This window comes from Monodon monoceros, unplaced genomic scaffold (genome assembly GCF_005190385.1).
Source record: "Monodon monoceros isolate NGI ecotype Baffin Bay Population unplaced genomic scaffold, NGI_Narwhal_1 Super_Scaffold_8, whole genome shotgun sequence".
Classification (NCBI taxonomy): Eukaryota; Metazoa; Chordata; class Mammalia; order Artiodactyla; family Monodontidae; genus Monodon; species Monodon monoceros.
Window position 1 is genome coordinate 13,004,680 of NW_021703785.1, and position 18,820 is coordinate 13,023,499.

The following is an 18,820-nucleotide window of genomic DNA, read 5'->3' on the forward strand; positions in this document are numbered from 1 at the left end:
CCAGAAAGAACTAGAAATAGGGAGACTTTCCAATCCTACACAATGCAGTGATAGTCAGAGAGACATGGAGTTTTCGTAGATAGAACATCCCTGCACTTTCTCTTCTGTCTTCATAGGTTCCTTTCCTGCTTTAGAATTTTTATTTCTTTATTAATAACTTGAATGCTGAAATCTCAGGAAATTCCATGCCTATTTCTCCCATCAAAACGAGAGGAACTCATCAGATAGGATCATGAGTCCATAAAGCTTGAATGGTGCATCTCCATTAAACCATGATTTACATTGTAAAACAGATGAATAAAAATGAAAGCACTCTGTTGGAAGGAAAATATATAAAAGAATCTTTCAGGGCTATCGCAACTGCATGAAATAATATCGTGAGAAAACCCAGAGAGAAAGAAAATAAGAGACAGAGAAAGGTATTGACTGAGAAAAGCAGAACTGAAAACGCGCAAGCCTGTTAAGTGGTGTGACTCATAGCTCCCAGTTCTCGGTAGAGAGCTGAAGCTAGAGGACATTCGGAGAGCAAGGGCTCCCGCTGCAAAGGCCTGTCCTGCAGCTCATATGAGGTCATTATTCGTATGTTAATTGTTAGAGCTCCCAAGAGCTCCTCCCAGCCCAAAGCCACGGGTTTTACAAATGGTTTCAGGTAGACCCCAAAGTTGTTCATTTTAATTTATTCCAAAGAGTTCAAGAAAACAATCACATGTCAAGAGCTATGTCATATGTTCTATAGGATTCTGATTGTTTCAAATCATTAAAAGGTGGGAAGAAATGGAAAGTAGTGATTCCTAGTGATCTCCATAGCTATAGGATGGTAGGGGGCCTAGAACTTTCCGCAGTGCCTCAATCAGGCTGGCATTGCTTTGACAGGAAGATCTTTGGCCAAAAGACAGTTTGGAAACCACTGGCTTAAAGGATTGGTATGTCTGACAGAATTAGATGTTAGATGGAAACAAGATACAGAAAGGCGCGTGAGCAAAGATCAGTGGTCATATTCCCCTGAAGAGGGCTTACGTCAAGGATGTGCTGGGCCAGCTAGTGTGTACCAGCTCACAAGAAACAATCATGCCCATATATGTCTTCCCAACTCTGCATTCAGTGACTTCACCTTGGCAGCTTGAAATTGGCCACGGGGGAATTATTTACACCACTGAAATTGGCAAATGACACAAATCAGCCTTTTCTTTCTCTTTCTCTTTTCTTTTTCTCCCCAGACAGCCAGCCATGAAATACTTATCAGCATAGCACGGGAACTTAATCCAAAGGTAATCTGGCGAGCAAAACAGCCACAGCCCTGTGAGCCTCTGACCAATGGCCTTCGGCGTATGGTCAAGTTAGGGACTATGTGGAAGTTTGTAGAATCTGGGAAGAGGGGAAGGAGTTCTTCTGGGAAAATACACCTTTGTCGTGCAATCATAGACATGGCCGTAGACCAGGGATCTGACAGTCGATGTGGAAAAGGCCGTGTGGAAGGCACTGCTCGGGAGTGGAGTGGGGAACCTTTCTCACTTGACCAAGGACTCCAGATAGAGAAACCGGTTGAGAAGGCCCAGGAAGCTGGGGCTCAGGAGAACTGGTGGACATGGCATTCTGACGGCTAACGTCTGCTTCCGCTGGAGTCCAAAAGGAAGAAAAATGGGCTCCGACAACACAAGGCTCAGACACCACAGAGAATGTTCCTAGAGAAGGGTCAGCAGGCCCTTGGCTGAGTCCTGAGTGATGTGGCAGAAGCTCTCTCTGAGAGGTGCTGGGTAGATCCCACCTGCCTGTGAGTCTGCCGTTCCCGCTGGCTGAAACAAAGGTAGGGACATCTCTTCTGCTCTCTTCGTGGGCCCTAAGACTCATCTGGCAGGATGTGTTATTAGCCTGAAGTGGCTTCTGACAGGCTGGAGGAAGAGTAGAAGTTGTCTAAGGCAGAAGAAGAAAGGTCCTGGAAGACCAGGGCAGGGAAGCTTCCTTCCACTTGGAGGGAGAAGTCATTTTGTTTGAACGAGTCTGGGACAAGCTGGCCTTCGCCTGAAAAGACAGCCCTCTGTTGAGTCCTTTTGAGCCGTATGCGTTGAAGATGCAGGGGTCAGCTCGGGCCATCAGCACGTGCAGCACTGTAGGGCCGTGGAGTGAGCCTCCTTTTCAAACCGGCTGCCTGGCAGCGGCGTGTCATTGTCACTGGGCAGCCTGAGACTGCAAGCAACAGCGCTTGTTCATCTCAATCCTGTGACCCAAGTTCAAAGGCAATGTCTCCCCAAGAAGGCTGAGAGCAGGCACGTTTTTCTTAGAGGGTGCCACACTTCCCTGATGGCTTAACCTAGAAGAGTAAACTTTGCTTCCTCAAGAAAACACTGACTTGGGGCTTCCCTGGTGGCGCAGTGGTTAAGCATCCGCCCGCCAATGCAGGGGACACGGGTTCGAGCCCTGGTCCAGGAAGATCCCACATCCCGCGGAACAACTAAGCCTGTGGGCCACAACTACTGAGCCTGAGCTCTAGGGTCCGTGAGCCACAACTACTGAACCCGTGTGCCACAGCTACTGAAGCCTGTGTGCCTAGAGCCTGTGCTCTGCAACAAGAGAAGCCACCATGATGAGAAGCCAGCGCACAGCAACGAAGAGTAGACCCTGCTCGCCACAACTAGAGAAAGCCCGCGTGCAGCAACGAAGACCCAACGCAGCCAAAAATAAATTAAAAATAAAAATAAATAAATGTATTAAATAAAAATGAAAACACTGACTTAATTATAAAAAGGATCAGAGTACATGAGGACAGCTTTAAGAGCCGATATTCAAAATAGTTAACAAGTATGATATGGACACAGCCCAATCAGCACAGATGTTAACCTCAGTGCTGGGCTCCTGGAGACCTGCGGGCCAGCCTTAACCCCTTAGGTGCTGGATTGTGAGGAGGTCTGGAGGGCCCTGGAGCTAGAGCACAGGTCACTGGGCAGCAGGAGGACACCCTGGGAGAAAGGGGAAACACCAAGCACTAGAGAAATACTGCAATGTCTTAACAACCTGTCGAGCTGCTCCTGTATATCTGGCTATGAAAAATCTGACCATCCAGGGTCAAACGGGACAAGTCGGTTCCGGTTGTGTTTCAGTTTATATCGTTGGTAAGCAAGTGCCTGACCTTGTGAGCTTTGAGTTGGAAAGCAGGAGTCTGGGATTTATATTTCTCACATACGTGTTAAATTTCAAGTAGGTTCTTCATTCTCATCTCTCTCTTAAACTTTTCTGTTTTTTAAGAGCCCCCTTTGAATGTCACTTGGATGACATTTATTTATTATTTTCTCTAAACCTGCTGCGACCCTGGTACCTTTAGTCACAATACTGATCCTTGCTTAACGTTCTATATTTAGCAACTATCTCAGAAGAGCTAAGTCTGCATTTAGCCCTAAATAGCTACCAATAAGGGAGTAGCAGCCCTTCAAAAACCTTTGTAGGAAGTGTCATGCCAGGGGTGGTAGGACATCCAGGGAGCTACAGGTGTGCAGAACAGCTATAGGGAAATCCAGGCAGGAGCTGGTTATAGGAACCGAGCTGTGTACTAGGAAGTAAATCCCCCCTTTCTTTGAGATGGGTTGTAAGAAAATATTGCAGCGTGTTTGTCTGTCTGCCCAACCCTATTTAGTGAACAATGATTGCTCTTTACTTCTTGTTACCATGCTCAGAGGATACTATGGCAACCAGGCTGCATGAAAGGGAGGGGGGGTAGGTGCTGCTTAGCAACTTGAAGATTTTTAAAAGGCAAGTACTCATTTTAACAGCAACAGTTTTTAAAATGCCAGTTTTGAGGCGAGAACGGAGAAGAACATTAGAGAAAGCAAATGGTAATGAAACAGGAGAGGAGTTAAACAAAAAAAAAAAAAAAAGAGAGAGAGAGAGAGAGAGAGAGAGAGACATCCTCTGCACGACACCTTCTCAGAGCTCTTTCACATGCATCCTCACAGAAATCCTGGGAGCCTGGCAGGGTCTCTGTCCACTGATAGGGAAACTGAGGCTCACAGGGGTGAGCGGCATCTTAAGGGTCAGCTAGTTAGTTAGGGGCAAGGCTGGTACTAACGTGCAGACAAGCCTGATTCTCCAAATTGCACACTCTTTATCACACCATGTTTTTAGAAAAAGATTCAGATGATCTGAGAAGAGGAAAAAAAAGAAAACCCCATGAAACTGTCAACAATGTGAAAAGAGACAGGCAACTGTTTTTCAGGTAGAAGCTCAACAAAAAGGACAAAATACATTTAAATATATTCAGAGGATTCAGTTCAAACTACGAGGTGGCATTTATTTATTTACTTGCTTATTTGGGGCACAAAGTGGTGACCAGCAGACAGTGTTGAATTTCGGCGTCCCTTGAATGAACTGGAGTTTTCTTGCTTCTGGAAACTAGAGCATCTGGAGGGATTCCTGGACCTTGCAAGGATTCAAGGCAGAGAAGGTGGAGAGGGAGGGAGGTGAAAGGGAGGAGAGGGGGGCAAGACTTGCTCTGACTTAGGAAGAGACTGTCCAAGTGGCAAAACAGGCCTGAAAATAGATGATCACGTTGTTTCGACAAGGACCATGTAACCAGAGAGGGTTCAAGCACCTACCCGTCCTCACTGACCAACACTACAGATCACAGCTCCTCTGCCACGCCAGCCCTCCACTCCGGGAAACGAAATACTAGATGGTTTAAAAACCAGACAGACCTCCAACGTGGAGTGATTATGGTGTTCAGCCTGGTCGCAGTGTCCAGTGACAAGGACAGCAGTGAGAAAACAATCGGTCGGGCTCACGAGCGTTCTCGGAGGCAGAACTTGGCAGAACGAGTTTCTGTATATTACGCCCTTTCCTTGACATCCCAGGGGTTAGAGATGCCCCTCAAGGCTGAAGGGCTGAATCAGGACCTCGCTGGCGGAAGGTTTGCCCTCGTTTGGGGCGCTCTGTGGGCCGTGTAGATGGGGGCGTGAGGGGCTGAAACAAGCTGTTGGCTGAGTTTCCTGCTTGTCACTGTTCCTCCACGAGCATTTCTGGAGGCCTGCCGTGTGCTGGGCTCCAGCGCGGCCCCCCGCCTGTCCTCCTCACTCTCGTGACCTCAGCTGCCCTGGGAGGGGAGGACCCGCAGCTCTGAGGGCCTCAGGCCCCCCAGAAGTGGCCACCGTTTCCTTCCTGCTTTATAACACAGTGCTGACAAGACAAGTACTGTTTTGGGTTCCAGCGGTCACAACCAAGCTACATGCTGGCTCTTCTAGGCATTGTTTCCACTTGCTCTTAATTGAATGGATGCAGAGGCAAGAAATAGTAAATGGACTTACTCCTGTCCTCGTGGTAACCCAAAGGGTCTAGGTGATTCGTAAGGCTCCTAACCAACCATATGTCACCAAGGAGCAGTTCTAAAGGGCCAAGTGTTTGAAGGGTGTGGGATTAGAGGGGCGGGACTGGTCTTCCTCATGACACAATAAATATGGAATGAGTCAACTTCTGGGTTCTAGTCTAATTTTGCCATTGGCTTCCCCATCCAGCTTTTCATCATCCCCGTCCCCCTACTGAAGTTTCTTAACAGCCCCGAACATACTTCCCTGAATCCATTCACACTGTCCATCAATCCATGCTAAGCCCTCCCACACAGGGCGACACACGTTCCATCTTGGACACTGCAAATGGTCACAAGTTACAACTGACATTTGTATGGTATTTTCAAATTCATTGTCTCATTTATAGAAAAACAGCTTTAGTTGTTTAGATAGCAACATTCCCATTTTATTGATAATAAGAATCAGAGAGAAGGGGTTTAGCTGGACTCCTCCAGTGTCAACTCAGCCGGGTGACTAGTAGAAGGCTAGTAAGGTTTGGGATAAGGTCCAACTCCAAATCCTCTGCTCCTTAAGGATTTGGAAAACTCCTTCTCTTGTGGCTTATGTTAATTAAACCTAAACCTGCCTTTTAGAGCAAAGCAAAACAAATACATTCTCTTTTTCAAATACTGGCCCTCCAAATATTTGAAGTCAGCTGCTGGCTGCCCTCCAGGGCCTTGCTTCTCACATTTGAAAGCGCACAGAATTCACCTGGGGAGCTTGTGAAGCATCAGGTTCTGTTACAGCAGATCTAGGTTGGGGTCTGAGACCTCCATTCCTAACAGGCAGCATCGCCTCCCAAATCAGTTGCTCAAAGCAGAAAAAAATCTTACAAAATTAAGAAGAAGGGGCTTCCCTGGTGGCGCAGTGGTTGAGAGTCCGCCTGCCGATGCAGGGGATACGGGTTCGTGCCCCGGTCTGGGAAGATCCCACATGCCGCGGAGCAGCTGGGCCCGTGAGCCATGGCCGCTGAGCCTGCGTGTCCGGAGCCTGTGCTCCGCAGCGGGGGAGGCCAGAGCCGTGAGAGGCCCGTGCACCGCAAAAAAAAAAAAAAAAAAAAAGTAAGAAGGCTTTCCATATTCTTGTTTCCTGTTCCCCTGCATTTATAAAAGCTCCTAACTTGCATCGAGCACTTAATAAATGTCCAATATGTTTAGACAGAAGGGAGGCAGACATCGTAAAATCAAATACCTCCCCCCCTTCGTCATCCCAGCCCCATCCTTGGTTTAGAAAGAGCCTTTGCCTCTTATGCGTTACTCAACTCCTCCGAATGACACAGCCATCGTCTCTAAATCGGGAGTAACTGTGATAATGGCTATCAGGTGCCTTGCACGGGTGCCTGGTGCACGGGGGAGGGAAGATGCCTAATAAATGCAGTGATTACCCCTCAAAAGGAACCGAACCAACGGAAGCAGAAACTTTAAAAAAAAATTGCCAAAACATCGTGTCCGCACTGAAATGAGACAGGAAAAATGCTCCACTGAAAAGAACACGCTGCAAGGATTGATAGCTCGTTAGGCCTCTCCGGAAGGGAAACAGCACGGCTGGCAGCGCGCAAACAAGGCTGCGAGGAGCCCGGGCCGTGCTCTGCTGCCCTCTGCTGGGCGGAAAGCCCGCCCGCGCCGGCGTGTCTGGTCGCATCACCACGGCTCCCAGGGGACCTGTATCCTCAGCCAGCAGGTTATGCAACACCAGACTGCAACCAGAGCACGTTGACAAAAGGAAATCACTGACCTCCTGGCGCTTCGATTAAATCGAAATGATAAGAGAAGGGGAGGGCAAGAAAATAGCAAGTGCCTTCCCAGCACCACCGAGCAATGTACTTGAATGTAGTCTGTTCAGGAACCCTTAGAAGCAGGGGGACCACTCCTGTTTTGTAGATGAGGAACCTGAGGCTCAGGGGAGACTGGGGACATTACTGAAGGGAGCATAACTAGGGAGAGCCCCGGCCAGGTTTGCAATGAGGGCCTTTCTGACTTCAGTATACACCTGTCTCTTTCATTCCTTAGCTGTGGGGTTGGACCACATACTCAGTCGCGCTGGGCCTTGGTGCTCTACATTTTCCAAATGCGGGGTGACTGAGGTGAACTTTGAGTTCCGTCTCAGCTCTCACATTCTGAGTACAAGCTTTTGTTACTATTTGCTCTTGTTAAGTAGGAGTAGACTATGGGACCATCTCCCCCCCCAAGGGCACCATGCATTTCTCCTCAAGCAAAGCTACTAGAGACTAGCTCCCAACTCCTACCCTGTAGCCCTCAGCATGCCAGGTCCCCGGACCTATTCTCCAGAAGCTACCTGGCTTCTATCCTCCTCCAAATTATGTCAAAGGCTTTAGAGCTGTGTTCTCAAAACAGGCCTTCAAGTTTTAAAAATCTGACCATGGGTGAAATTTACCAAAGAGTCAGCCTTGCCCTCCCAAGATGCACGGTTTATGTTGCTGAGGAAGGAACACTACAAACTGAGCTGGTTCATCCCATGCCTGGCAGGGTCCAGGGGACGTGAACATTTTTATATTCTCTGGTCTGAGTTCCTGAGGTCCCACTTAATAAGCTGGTGGTACCTTTAAAATTTTTTTTATCTGCTTTATTGAGGTAAGATTGACACCCAAAAAGCTGTAGGTATTTAATGTATACAACTTGATGTGTCTGGATGTAAGTATGTGCGAAAGAATCATTATAATCAATGCCATAAACGTATCCATCACCTCCAAAAATGTCCTCGCCCTCTGTTTTTGTGTTTGGTTTTGTTTTGTTTTGTTTTTTTTATCATTCGCCATTTTCTTCAAGCAAACTTTCTTTCAGTCTGAATCAGTCCTCAAGGAGTTTTAGTTTGGTTCTTTACTGGTAAGAAGTGGGTGGACATTTCAGTCCTGACTAGTTTGGATATTGACTTATGACATTCTTCTATGTCACTGTGATCTTCAGCTCATAAAATATTTCAAGGATTGCTTTATCGACATGGGGCTGTGAAGCATCTCTGCGTCTCAGACGATCTAATGGAAAATTTCAAACTTCCAAAACAAACAAACTGGAAGGCACCTTAGAGATTATATGACCCCATTCTCTTATTTTATGGATGACAGTCTGAGCTATTTGTCCAAATGAGGATAGTTCTCTAGAAACAATCAAAGGAGATGGACCAAGCATCTTTTCCAGGATTTCGGATGGCACCTTACATATAGTGGGAGGAAGAAACCAGGAAAGCTGAGTCAATACAGAATCAGGGCAGCCATCAGAAAGTTAGGATTCAGCCTGATTATTATATTCACCAGCTAAGAAAGTCAGATCTACTGCCAAAAATAAATTAGCATCTTTCCCAGATCTCTCCCTCTGCACGTGGCACCTGGAGGGCTACACTAGTTTCATGAAGACACTGTACCTCACATTATCTGAGAAGGCCCAAATGATATCCACTCTTGAACTGGTGCTAAAATACCAATCAAACACTAATCAAACCCACTTAGTCAGAGGTGGCCAAGTTGCAGTCAGAGATGGTATCTTGCAGAGTTTCCAGACTGAGAGCACATGCCAAGCATAATTGAAAGTGAGTATGATAAACAATGATGGGCCTCTGACAGACCGCTATGCTGTCAGGACAATGTTCCCAGCCGTTCTGGAGTTACGGTGAGATGCGGGGAGGTCCAGCTGCAACGCCCCAAATGCTGTCATCCCAGCTTAGAGAAAACTCCCGCTCCTATTTCTTTAAAAATAAATACATAAGTAACCACTCCATTCTGGTTTTCTGTTTGTTTATTGCGTGTTTTTTTGTCCCATGCACTATTTTCCCTATTAACACTGAATTTCTGTGGCTTGTCTTTTATTTCATACCAGGTGGAGAAATAAAACTATACAGGAATGCACAGCCCCTGCAGGGTGCTTGGAAGTGAGGGGGCAGGGCAGGGGCATTCTTGAAGCCCCAGGATGAACTTGGCCTATGTTCCAGGAACATATTTATAACTCACAGCTTTTATTTTTTGTGGGGGAAGGAGAAAGAAATGACACTGATGAATTATGGAGTAGCGAGTACATTTTACATGGATTTTTAAGACAAAGCACAAGATTTTAAGGAAATTCCTTGTTTGTAGCTGATGGCTTCTAGCTCTTGACCCCCTGAGCTCTTGGGGAACCACGTATGAAAAATATAAGATTAGACATTTCGTTCCATCTACAATTTTTGCCTTGGAAATATGTTTATTACTACTGCTACCAGGACTACTTCTACTACTTACTAGTCTTACTATTAGTACTACAACTACTCCTACAACTACTACTACTGCTCATAATAACATGCACGCCCATTTTCTTCTATTTTAAAATTTGGAGAAATCCCAGGTCTCCAAGAGGATAGGACTGCTGCTAAGCTCTGTAGAGCCTGAAAATATGATGCTTCCTTAGATTTCCCTTCTAAAGACACGTCTACATAAGAACTAATAATGGCTAAAAATAATAATTAGTAATACAGGCCAGTCTGCCAACATAGTGGCCATGAGTGCTTGCAAGCTTTTTCAAACCCACCATAGACGTCCCATGCTAATGTTTGCATGACACACTGGGGTAAGTAGATGAGGCTGTGCATGGCCGGCAGCCTTGGGCAGGGGTCCAGCTGCCCCAGGCCTTCTCACGCTGAACTGAAGGGGCCGACGTCACACCTGTAACCCATCTGTGGCACACCAGAGCATGATCTAATTTACCCTCCTCATGACAGCAAACAATTTTAACAGTTTTTCAGTTAAGAAAACAGAAGACTTCTCTTTGGATTGATTAATCACAGATGTGAAGGAGTTTTCATTGGGAGAAGTCTGCATGTGACAGCGATCACACAGAAGTCCGTTGTTTTCTCTTCTGGGTCCTGAGATGCCACTTGCTGGTGTTTCCCAAAGGGCTCAGGCTGGGTCTGCTCTTAACTGGAAAAGAACGTCATTTGTTCATTCATTCAGCAAACACTTATTGAATTCCCCCCACGTGAGTGAACAACCAGGACATGTTTCCTCCCTCCGTGGAGCTTTTCACTTAGAGAAGGACACGGATACACAAGCGATTTGAAGTAGAAGAAATAAAGAGGGATATGTGGCACGTGAAAACAGAGTGGAGGCCTGACTTTGGGAATCAGGAAAGACTTCTGGAAGGAAGTGCCGTGCCCAAGCCAAGAGCTGGCAGAATTAGGCAAGTTAGATGAGCTTGGTGGTGAGAAGGTTGCAGGCAAAGATGGCAGGGGTTGGGAACCACTGGGGATGCTAAGGGTGAGAGGTCAGGAAGACAGCGGAAGGAGGTAGACTGGGGTTCTGGCAAGGGTGGGAACCAGGATCTGCATCACCAGTGTCATCCCAGCCCAGAGCAGCAGGGTCCGTCCTCACTGCTCTCGGCTGGATAGGTCGGGCCCACCTCGCTGCTGTCACTTAATTTAACGAGGGGCTGTTCTACAGATACACTCCCAGTTGTCGGGATTAGGAGACTTCAGGTGAATAAATATGTCTACTGGTAGCTGGATGAATGTTGGCCACTTTCCCCCCAAGCCAGCCATCCAGGCAAAGCCCAGGCCTCCAGGTTGTCACCCAGGCTAGACCAAGGGGAGGGGAAGGTGTGTTATCCAAGCAGAAACACGCTTCCAGAGAATCAATGCACGTGGATAGGGCTATGGCGCTCCCTTTTTTGCTTTCTGAAACGTATTTCTAGGTGTTCATGATCTCAAAAACTTTATCACAAAGTGGATATATGCATGCGTGTGTGCGTGCATGTGTGCGTGTGTGTGTGTACATTTATGTGACGTGGCCTTCCAGTGTTGGGAAGTATTGGGACCAGAGTCTCAAGAAGTCTGAACATCCCTGCTCCTGTATATTCAGATTTGACTCCATGAAACCAAAACAGAAACCTGAAGGCTAAATAGAGAAAATCCAGATTGAACTGGAGGGGCTGCGTGCACAAAGCCATCCAGACATCGGTAGACTCTGGGTGCCGTAGCCTGGCCCCTGCCTAATGCTGGAGGAGCCACAGTCACACTCTTCTCTAAATTCGACTCTTTCACAGCCAACACGAACTTATATATGAATGCCCGTTTCCCTGTTCTTCTGGTCTTCCATACATATTTTTTGAGAACATCCTATGCACCAGATACTACGTGGGCAGCTGGAGACCACCTCATACATTGCTGGTGGGGATGTTCACAGTGGTGCCGCTGCTGTGGAAAGGGTCTCGCAGGCGGTAAGTTTGACTACATTAGAATGAAGAACTATTGTTCACCAAAAAACTCTACAGAGACCGAGACAAACCACTAGCTGGCACACATACACACACACTCACACACAAACCTACCTATAACTGGAGAAAGACTTTGTATCCAGAATATACAAAAAACACACATGAATCAATACGAAAATGACAAATAATGAAGCAAAATGGACACAGGATTTTGACCAAAGGGGAAACATAAATATCCAATTAAAATCCGAAAAAAATGACAAGCTTTTTAGTAATAATGGAAATGTAAATTAAAACCACAATGAACTACATTTTCCTGCTATCAGATTGGTAAATATTCAAATGCCTGATCAATGCCAAGTGTTGGTGAGGACGGTGGGCTGGCAAGAGTTCATGGTACAAACAATCTGGGAAACAATATGACATTATCTAGGCACCTGGAGACATATATCCCCTAAAATCCAGCCTTTTCACCCTCATATGTGAGAGGTAAGAAAAATTCTTGAATACTTGCATCAAGGACACATAAAAATAGTCATAGAAGCCTTTTCTGTAATAGGTAACACTAGAAACACAAAACCAACGGTGGAATGAGTAAATAAGTGTGATGTATTCTTACAGTAGAATATTAGACAGCAGTGAAAAATTATAGCTACACGCATTGACATAAATGGATCTTAAAACTTAATGTTGATTTCCAACACCAAATAATAAAGAAATATATGCAGTTGATTCAATTTATATAAAGGTCAAAAATAGGCAAACCTAAAGAATTTATGCAACATAGATGGTGATACAGAAAGGCAGGATAAATGGATCCTCTTTTTATTCTTTTCCGCACTTGGAGGTCCTAAAATGGGCTTCATTACCTACACAATAAGAAAAAAGATGTTTGATGGATATTCCTCCAGAGGTGTCACTAGTAGGAGGACTTGGTCCTTCTGCTGTTCCCCTTCTCAGGGCCCCTCTTCTGCCCCTGACCCTGGACGCCATACTAAGACCTCTTACCCTCCGTGAAGTTTCTTTCTTTTGGCCTCTACGCGAGGCTTTAGGATCTTGGGAAAATCTCAGTTTACACAGGACTTAACTGAGAGGAAGTGAGAAAAGACATGTGAAGTCACTCGTTCCTCTGATTTGGGGAATGTTGTAGGAATGAGCAAGGAGACCTCTTCCTGGCACAGAAACATGGATACACTCAGCGGTTAAGTTCAAGAGGACCCCAGTGGTTTCTGAAACTCATGCATCTGAAACACCAGAGAACGCTTTGAAACTGGGGACGCTGCTTGTTCTTCCAACTACACTTTCCATTTTTTCTGGTTCTATTAGGGTCTGTTTTGCATATCAAAAGCTTGTCCTGTTGCTTCAGAGGAAGGAACTCTAGGAAGCTTAAATTAATCTTGCCTTGAAACCTAACAGTTTGACTCTTTACTTAGCACTGATATAAATCCACATCAGCTCATAATGAAAGTTGTTTCATTATATAAGAAATGGGAACCCTTCACCCTTCCGTATCTTTGATCTTGATATAGTTTTGGAATGTTTTTCAGATATTTAAATACATTTATTTTTAGTTATTTTAAGCACATCTTAAGGAATGCTTTTAATTTTTAAAAAAACATTTTTTATTATTGCAGAAGTTAAAGTATTAAGGAAATGTGTGTGTGTAGATTAGGGGTTCGCAACTGGGAGTGAACATGCTCCCCAGGGAACATTGGTAATGTCTGGAGACAATTTTGGTGGTCCTCACCAGGGAAGGAGTGCTACTGGCATCTAGTGGGTAAAAACCAGAGATGCTGCTAAACATCCAACAATGCACATAACGGGTCCTTGCAACAAAGAATATTCCAGCCGCAAATATCAGTAGGACAGATGTTGAGAATCGCTGGTCTATTTTGTTCTTTGACCGCACCGCACACCTTGCAAGATCTTTAGTTCCCTGACCAGGGATTGCACCTGAGCTCTCGACAGTGAAAGTGTGGAGCCCTAACCACTGGCCAACCAAGGAATTCCCTGAGAACCTCTGGTCTTGATAGAGCTGATTGGTGTGCATAAGTTTTTTTGGTTTTTTTTTTCTTCTTCTGGTTTTTATTGTTTGTAAGAGACCCATTTTTTTTAACACCTTTATTGGAGTATAATTGCTTTACAATGTTGTGTTAGTTTCTGCTGTATAACAAAGTGAATCAGCTATACATATACATATATCCCCATATCTCCTCCCTTTAGCGTCTCCCTCCCACCCTCCCTATCCCACCCCTTTAGGTGGTCACAAAGCACCAAGATGATCTCCCTGTGCTATGCGACTGCTTCCCACTAGCTATCTGTTTTACATTTGGTGGTATATATATGTCCATGCCACTCTCTCACTTTGTCCCAGCTTACCCTTCCCCTGCCCGGGTCCTCAAGTCCATTCTCTAGTGGGTCTGTGTCTTTATTCCCGTCCTGCCCCTAGGTTCTGCATAACCCTTTTTTTTTCTTTTTTTTTTTTACATTCCATATATATGTGTAAGCATATGGTATTTGTTTTTCTCTTTCTGACTTACTTCACTGTGTATGACAGACTCTAGGTCCATCCACCTCACTACAAATAACTCAATTTTGTTTCTTCTTATCGTTGAGTAATATTCCATTGTATATATGTGCCACATCTTCTTTATCCATTCATCTGTTGATGGACACTTAGGTAGCTTCCATGTCCTGGCTACTGTAAATAGAGCTGCAGTGAACATTGTGGTACATGACTCTTTTTGAATTATGGTTTTCTCAGGGTATATGCCCAGTAGTGGGATTGCTGGGTCCTATGGTAGTTCTATTTGTAGTTTTTTAAGGAACCTCCATACTGTTCTCCATAGTGGCTGTATCCATTTACATTCCCAGCAGCAGTGCAAGAGGGTTCCCTTTTCTCCACACCTTCTCCAGCATTTATTGTTTGTAGATATTTTGATGATGGCCAGTCTGACTGGTGTGAGATGATACCTCACTGTAGTTTTGATTTACATTTCTCTAATGATTAGTGATGTTGAGCATCCTTTCATGTGTTTGTTGGCAGCCTGTATATCTTCTTTGGAGAAATGTCTATTTAGGTCTTCTACCCATTTTTGGATTGGGTTTTTGTTTTTTGATATTGAGCTGCATGACCTGCTTGTAAATTTTGGAGATTAATCCTTTGTCAGTTGCTTCATTTGCAAATATTTTCTCCCATTTTGAGGATTGTCTTTTCATCTTGTTTATGGTTTCCTTAGCTGTGCAAAAGCTTTTAAGTTTCATTAGGTCCCATTTGTTTATTTTTGTTTATATTTCAACTTCTCTAGGAGGTGGGTCAAAAAGGATCTTGCTGTGATTTATGTCATAGAATGTTCTGCCTATGTTTTCCTCTAAGAGTTTTATAGTGTCTGGCCTTACATTTAGGTCTTTAATCCATTTTGAGTTTATTTTTGTGTACGGTGTTAGCAAGTGTTCTAATCTCATACTTTTACATGTACCTGTCCAGTTTTCCCAGCACCATTTATTGAAGAGGCTGTCCTTTCTCCACTGTACATTCCTGCCACCTTTATCAAAGATAAGGTGTCCATATGTGCGTGGGTTTATCTCTGGGCTTTCTATCCTGTTCCATTGATCTATACTTCTGTTTTTGTGCCAGTACCATACTGTCTTGATTAATGTAGCTTTGTAGTATAGTCTTAAGACAGGGAGCCTGATTCCTCCAGCTCCATTTTTCTTTCTCAAGATTGCTTTTGCTATTCAGGGTGTTTTGTGGTTCCATACGAATTGTGAATTTTTTTGTTCTACTTCTGTGAAAATTGCCATTGGTAGTTTGATAGGGATTTCATTGAATCTGTAGATTGCTTGGGGTAGTATAGTCATTTTCACAATGTTGATTCTTCCATTCCAAGAACATAGTATATCTCTCCATCTGTTTGTATCATCTTTAATTTCTTTCATCAGTGCCTTATAATTTTCTGCATACAGGTCTTTTGTCTCCTTAGGTAGGTTTATTCTTAGATATTTTATTCTTTTTGTTGCAATGGTAAATGGGAGTGTTTTCTTAATTTCACTTTCAGATTTTTCATCATTAATGTATAGGAATGCAAGAGATTTCTGTGCATTAATTTTGTACCTTGCTACTTTACCAAATTCATTGATTAGCTCTAGTAGTTGTCTGGTAACATCTTTAGGTTTCTTTATGTATAGTATCATGTCATCTGCTAACAGTGACACTTTCACTTCTTCTTTTCCATTTGGGATTCCTTTTATTTCTTTTTCTTCTCTGATGGCTGTAGCTAAAACTTCCAAAACTATGTTGACAATAGTGGTGAGAGTGGGCAACCTTGTCTTGTTCCTGATCTTAGTGGAAATGGTTTCATCTTTTCAACACTGAGAATGATGTTTGCTGTGGGTTTGTCATATATGGCCTTTATTATACTGAGGTAATTTCCCTCTATGCCTATGTTCTGGAGAGTTTTTATCATAAGTGGGTGTTGAATTTTGTCAAAAGCTTTTCCTGCATCTATTGAGATGATCATCTGGTTTTTATCCTTCAGTTTGTTAATATGGTTTATTGCATTGATTGATTTGCATATAATGAGGAATCCTTGCATTCCTGGGATAAACCCCACTTGATCATGGTGTATGATCCATTTAATGTGCTGTTGGATTCTGTTTGCTAGTATTTTATTGAGGGATTTTGCATCTATGTTGAGCCGTGATATTGGTCTGTAATTTCCTTTTTTTGTGATATCTTTGCCTGGTTTTGGTATCAGGGTGATGGTGGGCTCATTTAATGAGTTTGGGAGTGTTCCTCCCTCTGCTATATTTTGGAAGAGTTTGCAAAGGGTAGATGTTAGCTCTTCTCTAAATGTTTGATAGAATTTGCCTGTGAAGCCATCTGGTCCTGGGCTTTTGTTTCTTGGAAGATTTTTAATCACAGTTTCAATTTCAGTGCTTGTCATTGGTCTGTTTATAATTTGTATTTCTTCCTGGTTCAGTCTCAGAATGTTGTGCTTTTCTAAGAATTTGTCCATTTCTTCCAGGTTGTCCGTTTTATTGGCATAAAGCTGCTTGTAGTAATCTCTCATGATCCTTTGTATTTCTGCAGTGTCAGTTGTTACTTCTCCTTTTTCATTTTGAGTCTTTTCCCTTTTTTTCTTGATGAGTCTTGTTAATGATTTATCAATTTTGTTTATCTCCTCAAAGAACCATCTTTTAGTTTTATTGATCTTTGCTATCATTTCCTTCATTTCTTTATCCTTTATTTCTGTTTTGATCTTTATGATTTCTTTCCTTCTGCTAACTTTGGGGTTTTTAAAAATTCTTCTTTCTCTAATTGCTTTAGGTGCAAGGTTAGGTTGTTTAGTTGAGATTTTTCTTGTTTCTTGAGGTAGGATTGATTGCAATAAACTCCCCTCTTAGAACTGCTTTTGCTGCATCCCATAGGTTTTGGGTCATCATGCTTTCATTGCCATTTGTTTCTAGGTATTTTTTGATTTCCTCCTTGATTTCTTCAGTGATCTCTTGGTTATTTAGTAGTGTATTGTTTAGCCTCTATGTGTTTGTATTTTTTACAGTTTTTTTTTCCTGTAATTGATACCTAGTGTCATAGCGTTGTGCTCGGAAATGATACTTGATATGATTTCAATTTTCTTAAATTTACCAAGGCTTGATTTGTGATCCAAGATATGATCTATCCTGGAGAATGTTCCATAAGCACTTGAGAAGAAAGTGTATTCTGTTGTTTTTAGATGGAATGTCCTATAAATATCAACTAAGTCCGCGTTGTTTAATGTGTCATTTAAAGCTTGTGTTTCCTTATTTATTTTCATTGTGGATGATCTGTCCATTGGTGAAAGTGGGGTGTTAATGTCCCCTACTATTATTTTGTTACTGTTGATTTCCCCTTTTATGGCTGTTAGCATTTGCCTTATGTATTGAGGTGCTCCTATGTTGGGTGCATAAATATTTACAATTATTATATCTTCTTCTTGGATTGATCCCTTGATCATTATGTAGTGTCCTTCTTTGTCTTGAAATAGTCTTTATCTTAAAGTCTATTTTGCCTTTTGCCTTATATGAGAATTGCTGCTCCAGCTTTCATTTGATTTCCGTTTGCATAGAATATCTTTTTCCATTCCCTTACTTTCAGTCTGTATGTGTCCCTAAGTCTGAAGTGGGTTTCTTAGAGACAGCATACATATGGGTCTTGTTTTTGTATCCATTCAGCCAGTCTGTGTCTTTTGGTGGGAGCATTTGATCCATTTACATTTAAGGTAGCTATCAATATGTATGTTCCTATTACCATTTTTTAAATTGTTTTGGGTTTGTTATTATAGGTCTTTTCCTTCTCTTGTGTTTCCTGCCTAGAGAAGTTCCTTTAGCATTTGTTGTAAAGCTGGTTTGGTGGTGCTGAATTCTCTCAGCTTTTGCTTGTCTGTAAAGGTTTTAATTTCTCCATCATATCTGAATAAGATCCTGCTGGGTAGAGTAATCTTAGTTGTAGTTTTTCCCCTTTTATCACTTTAAATATGTCCTGCCACTCTCTTTTGGCTTGCAGAGTTTCTGCTGAAAGATCAGCTGTTAACCTTAAAGGGATCCCCTTGTATGTTATTTGTTGCTTTTCCCTTGCTGCTTTTAATTATTTTTGTTTGTATTTAATTTTTGATAATTTGATTAATATGTGTCTTAGCATGTTTCTACTTGGATTTATCCTGTATGGGACTCTCTGCACTTCCTGGACTTGGTTGACTATTTCCTTTTCCATGTTAGGGATATTTTCAACTATAATCTCTTCAAATATTTCTCAGTCCCTTTCTTTTTCTGTTCTTCTTCTGTGACCCCTATAATTCGAATGTTGGTGCATTTAATGTTGTCCCAGAGGTCTCTGAGACTGTCCTCAATTCTTTTCATTCTTTTTTCTTTATTCTGCTCTGCAGTAGTTATTTCCACTATTTTATCTTCCAGGTCACTTATCCATTCTTCTGCCTCAGTTATTCTGCTATTGATTCCTTCTAGAGAATTTTTAATTTCACTTATTATGTTGTTCATCATTGTTTGTTTGCTCTTTATTCTTCTAGGTCCTTGTTAAACATTTCTCGTATTTTCCCCATTCTATTTTCAAGATTTTGGATCATCTCTACTGTCATTACTCTGAATTCTTTTTCAGGTAGACTGCCTGTTTCCTCTTCATTATCTTGGTCTGGTGGGTTTTTACCTTGCTTCCATCTGCTTCATATTTGTGTGTCTTCTCATTTTGCTTAACTTACTGTGTTTGGGGTCTCCTTTTCACAGGCTGCAGGTTCGTAGTTCCTG

The 18,820-nt window shown here is 43.1% G+C and overlaps 1 pseudogene; it reads right to left on the minus strand.

Moving 5' to 3' along the window:
- Positions 1–6,707: 6,707 nt before the first annotated feature.
- Positions 6,708–18,820, minus strand: part of LOC114888406 — a 43,715-nt pseudogene continuing 31,602 nt past the window's right edge.